Source organism: Muscardinus avellanarius, assembly GCF_963383645.1.
Source record: "Muscardinus avellanarius genome assembly, chromosome: 3".
NCBI lineage: Eukaryota > Metazoa > Chordata > Mammalia > Rodentia > Gliridae > Muscardinus > Muscardinus avellanarius.
The window spans coordinates 91,095,161-91,113,091 of record NC_137788.1 but is presented as its reverse complement, the minus strand read 5'-3'; positions in this window follow the sequence as shown (position 1 = coordinate 91,113,091).

The window sequence follows — 17,931 nt, the reverse complement described above, 5'->3', positions numbered from 1 at the left end:
ACAAAAATCATATTTCAATAATATCTCTTAATGTCAAAGGACTTAACTCACCAATCAAAAGACATAGACTGGCAATGTGGATTAGGAAACATAATCCAAATATATGCTGTCTGCAAGAAACTCAACTCACAGCCAAAGACATTCACAGGCTGAAGGTGAAAGGATGGAAAAAGATATACCATGCCACCAGTGACCAAAAAAGAGCAGGGGTAGCAACCCTGATATCCAACAAAACAGACTTTAAACTAAAACACATCAAAAGAGACAAATCAGGGCACTTCCTTTTATTAAAAGGAACAATACACCAAGAAGATATAATGATAGTAAATATGCCCCAAATGTGGGTGCAACCACATTTGTAAAACAAACCTTCTGGACATAAGATCCCAAGTAGACCCAAATACAATAATTCTGGGAGACTTTAATACGCCTCTCACACCACTGGATCGATCTTCAAGGCAAAAGATGAGTAAAGACACTTTAGAACTAAAGGAAACCATAAACCAAATGGACCTAATAGACGTTTTCGGAGTATTTCAACCAGGAACTACAGAATACACTTTCTTCTCAGCAGCCCATGGAACCTTCTCCAAAACAGATCACATCCTGGGACACAAAGAAAATACCAGCAAATTCAAAAAATGTAATATAATTCCATGCATCTTTTCAGACCACAATGGAATAAAAGTAGAAATCAACAACAGGAAACTCGAAAGAAAGTACTCAAATTCATGGAGAATGAATGATACACTATTGAATGACGAATGGGTAAGAGCAGAAATTAGGGAAAAAATAAAGAAATTTATGGAAACAAACGAAAACAGAGACACAACTTACCAAAACCTATGGGACACCATGAAGGCAGTACTAAGAGGAAAGTTTATTGCATTGAGTGCCCACATAAGAAGGACAGAGAATCACCAAGAACCTAATGACACAACTAAAGGACCTAGAAAGACTGCAACAGTCTATTCCCAAAGCCAGCAGAAGACAAGAAATCATCAAAATTAGGGCAGAAATAAATGAAATAGAGAACAAAAAAAAACAATTCAAAGAATCAATAAAACAAAAAGTTGGTTCTTTGAAAAGATTAATAGAATTGATAAACCCCTGGACAACCTAACCAAAAAAAAAAAAGAGAATCAACTCAAATTATCAAAATTAGAAATGAAAAAGGAGATATCAACACTGAAAGTGAAGAAATTCAAAATATTATCAGAAACTACTTTAAAAATTTATACCCCAATAGATTTGAAAACCTGGATGAAATTGACAGATTTCTAAGCACAGTTAACCTTCCTACACTCAACCAAGAGGACACAGCAAGCCTAAACCAACCAATAACAACCAAAGCAATAGAAATGGCAATAAAAATTCTTCCACCAAAGAAAAGCCCAGGCCCAGATGGGTTCCCAGCTGAATTCTACAAAACCTTCAGTGAACAACTAATACCAATACTTCATAACATGTTCCGGGAAATTGAAAGAGATGGAACTCTTCCAAATTCCTTCTATGAGGCCAGTATCACATTAATCCCCAAACCAAATAAAGATACCTCAAGAAAGGAAAACTACAGACCAATATCCTTAATGAACATAGATGCAAAAATTCTAAACAAAATACTAGCTATACGCATTCAAAACTATATCAAGAGAATAATACATCATGACCAAGTCGGTTTTATCCCAGAAAAACAAGGCTGGTTCAACATACGCAAATCAATACATGTTATTCACCACATAAATAGAACCAAGAACAAAAACCACATCATCATAGCAATAGATACTGAAAAAGCATTCGACAAAATCCAACACCCATTTATGTTAAAAACTTTGCAAAAAATTGGGATAGAAGGAAAGTACTTCAACATCATCAAGGCAATATACTGCAAACCCAAAGCCAACATTATAGTGAATGGGGAAAAACTGCAAGAATTTCCGCTACAGTCAGGAACAAGACAAGGATGCCCACTATCACCACTCCTTTTCAATATAGTCCTTGAGACTCTTGCTGCAGCAATCAGACAAGAGAAGGAAATCAAAGGAATCCACATAGGAAGAGAGGAAGTAAAACTATCCTTATTCGCAGATGACATAATCCTTTATCTGGAAGACCCAAAGAACTCAACCAAAAGACTTCTGGAGCTGATTGACAAATTCAGCAAAGTTGCAGGTTACAAAATCAACCTAAAGAAATCAGTGGCCTTTCTTTGTGCCAACAACGAACCCACAATGAAGGAAACAAAAACAACAATTCCATTCACTATAACCTCAAAACCAATAAAATACCTAGGAATAAACCTAACCCAAGATGTAAAAGACCTCTACAACAAAAACTATAAAACATTAAAGAAAGAAATAGAAGAAGACCTTGGAAGATGGAAAGATCTCCCGTGCTCATGGATAGGCAGAATAAATATCATCAAAATGGCCATTCTGCCAAAACTGATCTATAGGTTCAATGCAATTCCCATTAAAATACCAGTGACATTCTTCAGAGACCTAGAAAAATCAATCATGAACTTCATATGGAGAAAGAAAAGACCTAGAATAGCCAAAGCAATTCTCAATAACAAGAAACACGCAGGAGGCATTACAATCCCAGACTTCAAACTATACTATAGAGCATTAGTAGTAAAAACAGCATGATACTGGCACAAAAACAGATATACTGACCAGTGGATTAGAATAGAAGATACAGAAACAAACCCACACATCTTTAGTCAATTAATCTTTGACAAAGGGGCCAAACACATACGCTGGAGAAAAGACAGCCTTTTCAACAAGTGGTGCTGGGAGAACTGGCTAACCATTTGTAAAAAGATGAATCTAAACCCCTATATCTCACCTAACACAGGAATCAACTCAAGATGGATCAAAGACTTAGAAATTAGACCTGAGACGGTGAAGTTAGTAGAGGAGAACATAGGTTCAACACTACAACATATTGGCACAGGCAGTAATTTCTCAACAAAACCTCCAAAGCTCAGGAAATTAAAGCAAGAATAAACAAGTGGGATAACATCAAACTAAAAAGTTTCTTCTCATCAAAGGAAACTATCAATAACCTAAAGAGGAAGCCTACAGAATGGGAAAGGATCTTTACCAGCCACCATTCTGATAGGGGGCTAATATCCAGAGTATACAAAGAGCTCAAAAGGCTCTACACTAGCAAAACAAACAACCCAATCAAGAAATGGGCAAATGAACTAAATAGACACTTCACAAAAGAAGAGATACAAAGGGCTAATAGATACATGAAAAGATGTTCTTCATCACTGGCCATCAGGGAGATGCAAATCAAAACTACACTGAGATTCCATCTAACCCCAGTCAGAGTAGCAAGCATAAAGAAATCAAACAACAACAAATGCTGGTGAGGATGTGGGGATAGAGGAACTCTTTTACTGTTGGTGGGAGTGCAAACTAGTTCAGCCACTATGGAGATCTGTGTGGAGATTCCTAAGAAAGTTGGGAATAGATCCACCATATGATCCAGCTATACCACTCCTCGGTATCTTTCCAAAGGGGTTGAATTCAGAGAAATACAGCAACATATGCATACCTATGTTCATAGCAGCACAATTTGTAATAGCCAAAATATGGAACCAACCCAGATCACCATCAACAGATGAATGGATAGCAAAACTGTGGGAAATACACACAATGGAATTCTATTCAGCCATAAAGAAGAACAAAATTATATCATTTGCAAGAAGATGGAAAGCCCTGGAGAGCATCATGTTAAGTGAGATCAGCCAAGCACAGAAGGAGAAGATACACATGTTTCCTCTAATATGCCCAAACTAGAAAACACAAAGGATACCAGTAGGACCCCAGATATTAGAGGGGAAATACTAGCTAAGTTTTAATGGAAAGATAGGAGAGGAGAAAGGCCGATCTGGATTAATGAAGGTCTACACCTGAACATGTGTAAAATTATGAATAAGACATGGTTAACCTGGACAACCATTGGTGGGGGGGGGAGAAAACGGGGGCGGGGGGGGAGGGCACCATATATAGTGTAAATGTATACTACTTATGTTCAATAAAAAATTGTTAAAAAAAATTATAAATTGCTAGAAGACACATTACTGTAAAAATGTCAATTACTTCTCCATCTATAGATTCAGTTTGATCCTTATAAAAGTCTCAGGAGATTATTTTTGTGGAAATTGACAAGCTGATTCTAAAATTTATATAAAATAGAAAAAGACAAAATATAATCTTGAGGAAGTCTAAAGTTTAAAATTATATTGCCAGGTATAAAGACTTGTTTAAAAAACTATGATTGGGCTATTATGATAATTTTAATTTTTTTATTTTTTTGTGGTACTGGGGGTGGAATCCAGAGCTTTTTTACCTGTGGGATAAACTCTCACACACATTTTATACTTTATTTGGAAACTGGGTCTCACTAAGTTGCTGAGAGCCTCACTAAGGAGCTGAGGCTGGCTTAGAACCTGTGCAATCCTCCTGTCTCAGCCTTCCAAGCATTGGAATTACAAGTGTGCACCACCACACCCAACTGAACTATTATGATATTGGTGCAAGAATAGAAAATAACTGATAATAAGTTGTCATGCTTTAGATATATACTTTCCCCTGGAAGAGCTCAGAATATCCACTGGAAGAGCTTATGCAAAAATATTTAGAGGTTGCCGGGCACGGTCGTGCACACTTGTCATCCCAGCATTCAGGAGGCTGAGACCAGAGGATAGTGGTTTGCACACAGCCTCATCTACTTAGTGAGGTCCTCCACAACTTAGTGAGACACTGTTTAAAAATAAAGAATAAAAGAAAAAGGTCAGGGGGTGTAGCTTGGAGGTTGAATGCTCCTGGGTTCCATCACCAGAGGTTATATAATTGAACTGTGACGTTTCTAATATCATTATTGGATAAATATATTGAAGTATTAAAGAAAATTTGGGATAGTGTGTGGTTGGAGGAGATGTATCATTAGGTTGTGATCTTGGGGACTATATATATTTTCACATCCCCCATTTCTCTTCTCGCTGCCATTCTCTGAGCTCCACAGACATGACTTGACCTAACATAGACTAAAACCTCCAAGCTTCCAGAACTGTGAGAAAATAATATTTTCTCTATGCTTTAAATGTCTTATATTTTGAGTCACAGTAGTAAAAATGCTGCCTGAAGCAATGGTACAGGCACAAGAGCCTAGAACCAGAACCACAAACACATCACACTCAGAAAAAGATCTCTCACATCACCCTCCCAATATCTATACCTTCCATTCAAATAAGGAATTTGGAGGATCAGAGAATGAAACCATCATCAGTTCTTTTGATGTATTGGTATGTGTGGAAAGTTAAAGATTGCAGGATGACTTGAAAAACAAGTATATCATCTGCAAACATAAAGAAGAATCTAGTGGAAAGTCTACAGAGAACTGATGTCTCCCTATACTACCTTTCTCATGGGTACATTGCCAAGCACCTGGCCAGTAGTCAGAAAGAAAGCTACACATGGAGACAAAAATAATGAGGTTAAAGTAGAGCCCACAACTATCTCTACTTTTACCTATTGCCACATCTACTTGAGAACTTCAGTGAGTAATAGCCACTACTTTATATTCTTCTTTCAAATCTGTGAACATCCTACTATAAGCCTATAAACTGTAAAACAAAAAAATTACTCAGGAAAAACATATTTTGCCTCTGTGTGGTACTGGAGATTGAACCCAGAGGTGTTCTACCATTGAGCTACATCTCCAGCCCTTTTAACTTTTTTTTAAATTTTTGATATAGAGTCTCACTAAATTGCAACCTCAAACTTGCAATTTTTCTTCCTCAGTCTTTTGGGCAGCTAGGATTCAGGCATATGCTACTGAGAAATGCATTTTATAGCTTCACCAAGTTAGCATGGCACAATTTAACCAAGTTAGCAGGTAATAATCAGTTATATGATTTAAACAAATGTAACACTGATACAATACCAAAAAAGATAATCTTTCCAATAAATCTTCCTGGATCAAATGGAAAAATAAATCTCCATAATTATTTTTCACACATATCCATGTGGAAAAATATACATCTCCATATTTTACTGACACCACAAACATAATTAGTTTCAAGGGGGTTGTAGATCTAAGTGTGAAAGGTAAAATTATAAACCTTTTAGGAGGGTATATCAACCAATAGCTTCATAGCCTTGAGATAAGGATAAAAATTTTAAATAATATACAAGAAGCATTAATGATGGGTAAAAATTGATAAATTGGGCTATATTAAAGTATTTACTAATATATATATATATATATATATATATATATATATATATATAATGATATGATTAAGAGACTTGTTTTAATTGCTGTTTTCATAGAATCTAGAACAGTGCCTTGCATGTAAGAGCCACTCTAAATATTTGTCAAATTACTAAAGAAAGCAGGAGTTCCAGTAAGGATATGAAAAAGGACCACAGAAACTTAGCTGGGTTTAATACAGAATGGAACAGGGAAAATCACATGGCACAGAGAAGCTGCCTGTTAAAATTAGTCAAATGAAAGGAGGTAGTAGTAGTAGTAGTAGTAGTAGTAGTAGTAGTAGTAGTAGTAGTAATCGGCTGAAGGCCAAGAGCTTTGAGGAAGTTTAATAACGTTTAATATCCATTCAACTGAGGTATTGATGTCCCATGAGTTGATGCTGAGGAGAATGAGTGCAGGGATAAATATCAAAATGGCTGGGCAGTTCTCCCTGTTTGATATTAAACTGAGCCTTGCACTAGGGTAATTCTAGACTACAGAAGTCATTACTCAGGCTTCCTGAGTGCTTTGTATGTCAACAGAGTTCATTCCCTCTGAAGGATGCCTAGTCAAAAGGTTCATAGACAACAGAAAAAAAGTAATTTATGTAAACAGAGAGCAATGAAATCATCACACAATCAGACTTTCAAGGAGCTTGTAGTATATCAAACAAATTGCCTGATTGATTTTGGAAGTCATTAAGGTAAACTGCTGTTTGTTCATAACTACTGTGGAGATTATTGCTTTGGTAGACAAGTTCATCTAATGCAAGTGGAAGTTCTTAATTGCTTGCCACTATATTGGTTACAAATAGAAATAATATGACAAATGTTTCCAATGAGTGCTTAGCTCATATTTCTTTTTGTCCCATATTTCCATTCATCTTTGGTCATTTAACTCACAGGTTTATCAAATTCACATAATCAGTTCATATCCTACATTAGCTGTCTTTTATATTTTCATTATTTGGACTCTGAATTTTTGTCTTCTCATTATTTCTTTGTATTAATGACCATTTAAAATATCAAGCTGAAATATGTTTTGTCTTAACTTTTCAATTTCTAAAAACATGATGAATTTTATATAATTTAAGTAAATAATTTGGCATGTGTACATCTCGTAAGGCAAGAGTCCATTCAACTGGGTTGTTAGCACTTTATGTCTTCTAATTAAAGTTTTATTCCTAGTTGGTCATGCATTTCATCATCTGGGAAAACCAAAGAGATGTTCTAAATAAATATGTAGTAAATAGAACACAACAACATCACTAAGTACAAATATATCTCATATAACCAGAAAAAAATAGCACTTAATATCTGACCTTGAAACTTTTTAGAAAACTATAATGCATATTTAGGTTTGAAAATGTATGTCCATCTGTAATATGGCAGTTTTCATATATTTCAAGATCTTAAACCATATTTATTTAATGAAAACCTATAGTTATGAATCAAGAAAGTGATATGAATAATCATATGAAATGAACAGATATGAATTAAAAGATTTTTCTCTTGCTATCATTTTAAGTTAAACTAAGTCTAGATATCAGATAAGTTAGTAGTATGAAAATAGGAAAAGTACTCATCTTTTGGAGAAGAGTGAATGAACTCTTACATAAGAGCATGGAAAAATATTTGTCTCATTTATTTTTTCTCTTCCAAAATATTGAAACTCTAACACTAGTTATGCAATATAACATATAGCACAATATAATATGAACATAATGAATATTCAAATAATAAAAAATTTAGTCTGTTGTTCCTAAATTCATCTTTTGACCAGTTATGACCCAAAGTAAGGAAACTTCTCTTTTCATAAAAATAAAACAGTTATATTTTATGTCTATGTCTTTTCTGAAAACAACCAAAAATTTACTCTTTATATTTCTTTCTTTCCATACTTACTACATTGAATCATTATTGGACTTATTGAGAATCTAAAGTATACCTCCTCCTGGAATTTATTTCTATGCCTGCCTTAATCCTAATGACTCTTATGATGCACAGAAACTACTCAAAGTTCTCATTTTAGACTTCCAAAGAGCACAGATGTCACTTAAGCACTATAACACAGAGGTGAAGTGTGTTGCCCAATGTTACATGACTTAAAATTGGTACAAAAGATCCTGAGGCTGACAATAAGTGTTTGAAGTAATTAAACCAGTGGACTTGGTTAATATAATGCTATGACAGGAAAAGGAGTCACTATATATCTTTCAATGCATTCACTATGACATATAAATATCCAAAATCAATAACAGTTGGTGGGTCTTTGTTTATCTTGCCAAAATAATCTTCAGCAAAGTCTAAATAAGCTCTCTACTTTGTTATTCTCATGTTTCTTAATGATGAGCAGTAGAAAACTACAAGCCTGTTTTGAACATACTATGACTCATTTTTGTAATCAGAACACGCAGTCATACGTAACATGACTCTGAAATGCTTTGTCTCTTGCTATTTATTCTTCATTTTTAAATGAGCTGGTGAAACACTTATATATTAATATTTATGAATAAAAAACTAAAAAGAATTTAATGACTCTTAGCAAACCTCGAATGGGCAATCTTGATTATGAGAACTATTACATTCTTATTAAAAGTAAATACTATATAGGAACACAGCCAGTTCTTAGAAAAATAAAGTGAGGTCATGTTAAAATGCCACCAAAATATTAGGAAAGTCATTTTCCTTAGTGCTTATGGGAAAAAAATCATAAGGAATAAAGTATAAAATAATTTCCCAAGTGAGGAAATGAAGATCTCATTTGCTGTCATAGTATTGTTAATTTTGTTGCAGTTAAAATCCCAAAGTAGCATGGCCACCTGAGAATCACACGTTACCTATGAATACCTTTAAAGACTAAAAAGGTATTCAACTCTTAATGAGAATAGTATTTTTCTCTTCCAAAATACCAAGAGAAACCAAATAGATTCATTAAGAATTATGCACATGGCAAAGCCCAGCATGAGCAGCAGTGACATGCAGAAGTTAGAAAAATGAATAAAGAAGAAAAAACAGAAATTTGAACAGATTCATACTAAAAATCATACTTTCACAAAGGGTAATTTTTAAAATATATACACTTTTATTTGCTATTGTAATTATACATTATAATTAGGTATAAAGTGATAGAAATATACACGCACATGACACTTGGTGTGATTCCCTCTAATCGCACAACATTCCCTCCTTTTCTTGTACGTGTCATTGAGATTGGTATTGACAATTTTGTGTATGTACAGGGTATTATTTAAACTGTTACTAAAGGATAAATGTTTTCAGGTAAATGTAGAGGGGATTTAAAATTAATAGACAAGTATAGGTATTAGCAATCCCAAATGTGTTTGATCTTTGTACCACATAAAGTCATCCCATCTATTGAAACCCAGTGGATATGTGGATAGGGTAGAAGGAATTCTAATTAGTACTAAGTAACCAAATATTGAAAAGAATTTATTTCTTCAATTTAGCCAAATGCTTGGTATATAGTTGGTAGTCAATGCATATTTGTTATAACAATTGAGGAAGGATAGAAAAAAATCTTTTCCAGATACAGAATAAAAATATCAAGAGAAGACTATAAAGAATTTGGAAACAAGGAATAACTGATCCATTAATTCATAAACTCCTGAATTAATTCCATGAACATTTAAAAGAGGAATATGCTTGGGGAAGTGCTGGAAACAGGAATATATGTCTTAAGATCAGCAAACTCAGGTTTTATTTTTGTAGGGTACAGAAGGAAAATAAGTTTACAACTTTCACTTGGGCATTCTTTTTATTAATTATACAAAGAAAATTGTATTTTGTGTAGTTCAACAGTCTCACGAAGCTTTACCTGCATCTCATTTAAATAGCATAAGTAATTGTATAAGGAGCCCAGCTAGAAATGAAAACAAATATGTAAGAAATGTTGATCAAGTTAAGACTTTTTCTAAATAGAATTTTTAGAAAAGAAATAGAAGAAGCAATCTTTTACCATTTATCATCCTATCTTGAACTGTATACTTGGCTCATTAATTATGCAAGAACTTGATTATTTTAGTGAAATATTATAGTTATGAGGTGTTTTTTTTTGATCGTCAGTTTTTCCATCTTCCTATATCTGAGAATAACATGGCCATTTTTTCCCAAAATTTTCATATCTATATAAATAGTAGTTTCTTTACCAACCCACCCCTCCTACAAGGTAAAGACACAACATAGCACTACCCATCAATATGCCCTACTCATCTGGCCAGGACAAGGCTCATGACACCACATGTCTACAAAAAGAAGAATTTCCAGAATTAGCCTGACACAAAAGGTACTCAATCAACATTGATTAAATAAATGGTGAATAAATTAATAAATAAGTTAGCCTTGTCTCTTTTTTATAAGAGACTTCAACGCTGGCCACCTTTACTAACTTACTGGAGGAAGTTCATCATCTAATAAAAACTACAAAAGGAAAGCAGAGGGGAAATAACTAAGCAATGAAAAAAGAAATAATCTTCATGAGACCCTTCTGGAACTTCTGCTTTTGTTAGCTGATAAATGTATAGTTTCCTAAAGTTAACCTGAGTTTCTACCACTTGTTCAAGAAAGCTCATGACACATGATACTTAGTAATGCTTCACCAGATTGCAGACTATCTAGCAGAAACAGGGATTATTGAACAAGCAATCATTATAAATTGAAATAAAATGTATTTCATTATAGATATAAATAAAATTCAAAATTTCTATCAGAATAAGTAGAAAGTTTTGCTCACAGTGCATTTTCAATTTATAGCTGCTCCCATATTAAACCTAATAATATTACTTTCGAAAAAACTGATACTATTAAGTTTATATACACTGCATATCCTGCAAAATACATTAATATACTATTAAGTATATATATATATATATGCATATCCTGCATAATACAGAAGACTGTAAAAAGACAGATACTTATTATTTCATTTGCGTGACTGAATATTTTTATATGGTATTAGAAACATTTACAATTTATAATTTTCTCTTACATTTCCTTTTCTATTACTTTAGAAGCTATTTTAAATTTATCATCAATTAATGAGTGTTGTCTTATGGGTATTAAGCTTTGGAATCATAAACTCTGAGTCCTATAAGGACACAAAAAAGACTATTCCATACTAACCTAAAGAGTAGTTGAAATTCTGATGAAACTATTTCCCCTTTAATCTTTTGGGAGTTAAGCCACAACTGTAAAATCTGCCTCAAAGTGTAGGTGATGAATTGGAAGAAAAAATACCTCAAATGTAATTTAACAATCATTCAGTAAACATATGAGGGTATCTACCATGATAGAGGTATTTTTTTTAGGTAGTGCTAAAACCATAAAGAGAGTAGAAAGGATGCTGCCATTATGACCCTGGCATTCTAATGGGAGACAGTAAATAGATGAAATAGTTTTAAGTAGAGATAACAAATGTGCATAAATTTTAAAAGGTACTACATTATAGAACAACCAATTTAAGGAAGGCCCCCCTGGGATTCTTGAATGAAAGTCACCGGGTGTATTAAAACCAGGGAAACAAGCATTCCAAGCAGAATGACCTCGATGGGATGTGCAAGAGCTCTTGAAGGGGCAGTATGCTTGCAAGGCATGAGAAGCAGGTGACTAGTTAGTGTAGCTGGACCTTGGAACAAGAAGCGTGGTATGTGATGAGGTTAGAGAGCCTTGTGAGCACTGGTAAGTTTGGGCAGACATAGTGGAGTTTTCAGCATGGTGTGATTTCTTCTTCAGAAAAGGCCTTCTGGCACTTTGGGAGGCCAAGTTTGCAAGGCTCGAAGGTAGAGCTCAGGACTCATTAGAGGTCTAGCAGAAACATGATGTTAATGTGAACTAAGAAGTTTAAATGAAGACAAATAAGTAATTCAGGATCTATTTAACAATAGATACTATGATTTCTAAGAAGCAAAAGAAAGAGGAAGCATTGAAAAATTTCATAGCTGCCGCTGATGGTGATTTTTTTTTTTTTTTTTGTAGTACTGGGGACTGAACCCAGGGGCATTCTACCGCCCAGTTACAAGCCCAGTTTTATTTTATTCTTTATTTTGAAACAGGGTCTCAGTAGGTTGGGGAGGGTCTCACTAAGCAGCTGAAGCTGGCCTCAAACCTGTGATCTTCCTGTCTCAGCCTCCTAAGGACTGGTATACAAGTGTGCACCACCATGTCCAGCTTGATGATGAATTTTAAAAATGTCCCAGAGTGATTTTATTGATTCTAGCTAATATGGCATAATTACTAACTTTCCGTCAAACTAACTTGTTAAATTTATTTTAATTTTCAGGACATTTAACTTCATAACGTAAAAATGACTAATTCAGTCAATATAATTAAGAAGGTAGTTTATGACATGGCCTGTTTTCCTTTGAAAGAAAAAAAATTACCTTTAAAAGAGGTAACTTTCTAAGCCGGGCGTGGTGGTGCACACTTGTAATCCCAGCATTTGGGAGGCTGAGACTGGAAAATTGTGGTTAGCGGACAGCCTCAGCTACTTAGTGAGGCCCTCTGCAACTTAGTGAGACCCTGTTTCAAAATAAAGAATAAAAAATAGGGCAGGGGACAGAATGCCCCTGGGTTCCATCCCCGACCCCCGGCCCCCAAACAAAAAGTGGTAACTTTCTCTTACGGAGAAGATGAGGTGGTAATTAGAGTGTTTTATGTCTTTTAAGTTGAGAACTGTATACAACTTAATACAGTTATGAACTCTTTCAGATCTTTTCTTGGTATTACTTTATTTTTTATTCTTTATTTTTTGTGGTACCGGGGATAGAACCCAGGGGCATTGTACCTCTGAGCTACACCCCCAGACCTATTTTTAGTATTTTTTTTTTAACAGAGTCTCATTAAGTTGCAAAAAGCCTGGCTAAGTAGCTGAGGCTGTCTGTGAACCACAATCCTCCGGTCTCCGCCTCCCGAATGCTGGGATTACATGAATGCGCCACCACGCCTGGCCTTCCTGGTATTTTTATAATCATTAATTATTGCATTTCATTTGTATTAATAGGCCTTATGCCTTTTTTAATAGTATACATGCTTTCTTAAAGTCTCTCCTCCATTTAACACATTTTCTTTTTTGCAATAATGGCTCAATAAACATGTCTCAGAATACAGATAAATTTCTCTTGAAGAAATGTTTCTGACATCTTCATCTGCCAACCCTTTACTCATTCTTCCCGGACAATTAGTCAGTGACTCCTCCACAGCTTCTCTGGTGCCTCTTCTCTCCTCCCAGAGAGCTTCTTGCCCACTTTCCTTTCTCTGCTCTGTACTCTACTTTTAACATTAAATTACTAGATCACAAAAATAAGAAAATCAGTCTCTTCATCATCGTTACAACTTTATGTTCCATAGTTAAAATCTCAACTAACATAGAGAATCTTAATGTCTTACTCCCTGAGGAAAACACTGAAATCCCTTCATAAATCTTGGATGCTTTATTCCCCTGAGCAAATTCAATAAAGTATTTAATCGTTTCCTAATGATTTGCTAAACCACAACTGTGACAAGTATTTCAAACACTGTATTTCAAATTGAAAATATCAGTAATGTTTCAAATCAACTAAAGTTGCTTTACTCTTCTATGCTAATTGAGATGAATCAGTCGCAAAAAATAAGAAATTAGATACTCTCCCTCATATATGGAAGCTAGGGAGAAAATGGGTCATAGTTGGAACTCTAGACAAAGAAGATACTATAGATGAGTAAATAAGGCAATGTAACTGAGAGGGGTTGAAGGGGGAAGAGAGAAATTCCCTAATGTACACGATGTACATTCACAAACATATAAATCACTAAGCCAAACATGAGGAGGAGGGAGGGGAGAGCGAATGGAGTGGGAATTGGGTAAGGGCTAAATTGTGTGATGTGTGCATGTATGCCTCTACCATCTTGTGTTCCATTAAGATGTATAACTACAATGCACCAATAAAAAACTAAAACAAAACAAAACAAAACAAAAACAGAGAAAGTGAAGCCTGATGTGGTGGCCTTTGTCTGTAATACCAGTACTTTGGATACTGAGACAGGAGGATCACAGATTCAAGTCTAGCCTCAGCAGTTTAGTGAGACTCTTAGCAACTTAACATGACCTTCAGTTTAGATTTTAAATCTGTAAAATATTTTTCACAGTATCTCATCTTCCCTACTAAACTATTTGCTCCTAGACCAGTGCTAAAAAAACCATCACAATGTGTTCAGAAAATATTTGTTTAAAACTAACAAAAATAAATCAATGAATGAACAAATGAATGACTGCTTTGATGACCAAGATTTAACTTTGAGAGCAGTCTCACTTGAACCAATGTTCATAAAACCTTCAATTCAGTCAGATTTGCATTAGAAAGTCTCCTTTGTACAAACACTCCAGGGCAATTTTGCAAAGTCACTTCAAAAGTAAATGCCATCAAATATTAATAAGATAAGCCAAGGGAAATAAGCTCATAGTTTATCCCAGATAAAAATCCTTTTCCCCCGAAGTATGAATACATACAGGATTTTAACACCCCCACCCAGATACCAGACCAAGTTATAAGAGTGGCAGAAATAAAATCAGAGAAAGTTTGAAATATTGGTAAGATTAAATGGATACACAATCCTTGAGATAGTAAACAAAAACTTGGAAATTGCTATTATTTTTTTCATTTTGGATTTTATTCCCAAAATAGACACATTTTTGTATCTAATCTAAGAGAAAAATGAACTTAACACTGTATTCAAATAAACCTATACTCACAATGAAACCTACAATAACTAAAACAGTGTGGGAATTCCACTGTAGGATCTAGATAGGGCTTACATTTGCTTTATATATTCTGAACAAATAAAAATAGTAAAGACACCCTGAACTGATAGGGCTCCAGTACACCTGTCTGGCAAAGAAAGGAAAGATTGTCCACCAAGCTCATACGCAAATGTCAGTTTTCATTGTACAGTGTGTTTTATTAGACCCAGAAATTCAATACTGATAAAAGAGTCACTAAACAAAACTGTGCCTCTTGGCTTCTCCTGCACAGCACCCTCCTCTTAAGAATGAGAAATCTCTTATCAGACCTATGTCTGGTCTTAAACATAGACTACATATGGTAGAATATCAGCATTTCCTTCAGAGTCAAAAGATCTGGATTTTAATTCTAACTCTTTAACCCATTGACCAGTTGACCTGAGTCAAATTACTGACCTCTCTAGACCATAGACCTCAGTTTACTCATCAGTAATAAATATATTACTAATAATCAATTCCAAATGATTGTACACGTGGAGTATAAGCAAAATAAACACAGCCTAGCCAGTGTCTTTGTATAGGGCCTTTCCTCACATCTCAGATAAGTTTTGATAATAGTAGATAATAATATACTTTGGAGCCAGAATATCAACCAGTCTCATGTGTTCAGAGATGTTTTATTAGATCATAAGAGTTCTGACCTAATCAGTGAATTAATCTATTCGATGGATTAATAATTTGAATTAGCTTAACTGGGAGGTAGTGGAAATTATAGGCCAGTGGGACATATCTGAAGGAAGAAGGTCAGTGGGGTAAAACCTTGGGAACTATATTGGTCCTTAGCAACTCCTTTCCCACTCTGCTTCCCAGCTACAATGAGCTGAGTAGCTTTCCTTCAACATGCCTTTCTGCCATGATGCCTCACCTCAAACCTAAAGCAATGGAGCTGGACAACAATCGAATGGTCCTCTGAAACATGATCCAAAATGAACTTTTCTAAGTTGTTCTTGTCAGATATTTTTTGTCATAGCAACGTATATCTAGCAGACATTATGTCAAATAAAGAAGCATTGCATGTACAATTAGGTGTAAACTTTTACATTTCTGGAAATAAAAGTCACTAGTAAAAAATATGGTAAAACTGGCATTCCATTTTTCCTAATGCATCTAGTGTAGCTCTTCCTCTGGCAAAGAACCCAGATAAAAGATGAACCAAGTGAACCCATCTTGAAGGAAGGAAAGTTGTGCCTGAAGCCAAAAAAATTATTATAGCTAATCTGAGAAAGAATGTCAAAAATCTTCCTGGGATGTAAAGCTGTGTCTAAAATTATTCTTCCACTCTGGTAACACAGATTTACTGTATGATTTTGAGGGTTAGTGATGCCAGCAGTCCGATAGGTACCTCCTGGCCACTAGGGGAGCTGGCAAGCATTGTTCTATTAAAAAATATATTTCAAAGTCATCATGGTACTTATTTAAGGCCAGAAATTATTTTGATTTTATAGAACCACAGAAACTCTTGCTATAAAATATTTCTCCAGCATATAAAAAGATAAGTAAAGCATTTATACCCCTCAAAAGAAAAAAAAACAGAAATTCAAGAATTAAAATCAGATATTCTGACTATAACTGCCTTTAACCCTCCATTTGCTAGTCAGTGGATTAAAATTGTAAGAGAGCACATAGAATAAGATGTCTTCAGATAACACACACGTTTCATTTACTTTTATTTTTTATTAAATTTTGACCATGAGTTTTATTTTTTTCATACTTTGAGTAAATGGGATAAAATTGAAAAAAAAACAAGAAAAACAAAGCAACACTTACTAAACATTTATTCTGTAAAGCTTCTTTGTGCATTGTTTGCCTCATATTATATATTTATTGTTTTGAATTTGATATCCCATTATTAATTATTTTCATGTGTGTTGGATGTTGGACAGAAACCTGAATATGTCTATGTTCTTATCTCTAGAAGACCAAGTACAGCGCAGGTGCTAGACAAAATACTACTGCTATACTGTTTCCTACTATTAGCATATATAATATATATGTAAATATTAAAGCATCATTATAAGAAAAATATACTCACTACTACCTAAAGATCTAGAATATACTATATGCTTTAAATTCTCTGGGCTTTCTCCCAAACTCCATTGTTTTCTTCCATCCATGCTGAGTTACTACTGTGAACAATGTTGTTTGTCATTTTTTTGCTTTTTAAAAAATACATTTCATTACACATATATGATTGAGAACGTATTTTTTTTATTTTTCATTCTGGAATTTGTGTGTATGTGGGAGGTACTGGAGATTGAATCCAGAGGCATTCTGCCTCTGAGCTACACCTCCAACTTTATTTTATTTTATTCTTGAAACAGGGCCTAAGTTGCTGATGGTCTTGCTAAGTTAGTGAGGATGGCCATGAACCTGTGACCCTCCAGTCTCCGCCTCCCAAGTACTAAGATTACAGGCATGCACTGCCACTCCTGGTTCATTCTGAAATGTTATTAAAATTATATCATCCTATATTGTATATATGTTTGTATGACTAGTTTTTCCTTGTAACAATTTCTATGATTTATTCCTTTGTTTTTCATGTAGGTGTCATTTATTCTCACTGATGAACAATATTCCACAGTATATTATAACACATGTTAAGTTATTATTTTGTTATTGGACATCTGGGCTATTTCCACTTTTTATAATCAATTAGTATATATTAAGTTAATAATATTTTTTAAAATATTCTTTCTTCTGTTCATCTGAAGGCAGAGACAATAGTTTCTTAAAGATATTTACCCAGTAGGCAAATTGCTGTATCAGAGTTTATATACATCTTCAACCTTCAGGAAAATTCTAATTATTTTCCAAAGTTGTTCTAATTTTTACTCTTACAATATGAGAGTTCTCATTGTTCCACATTCTTAC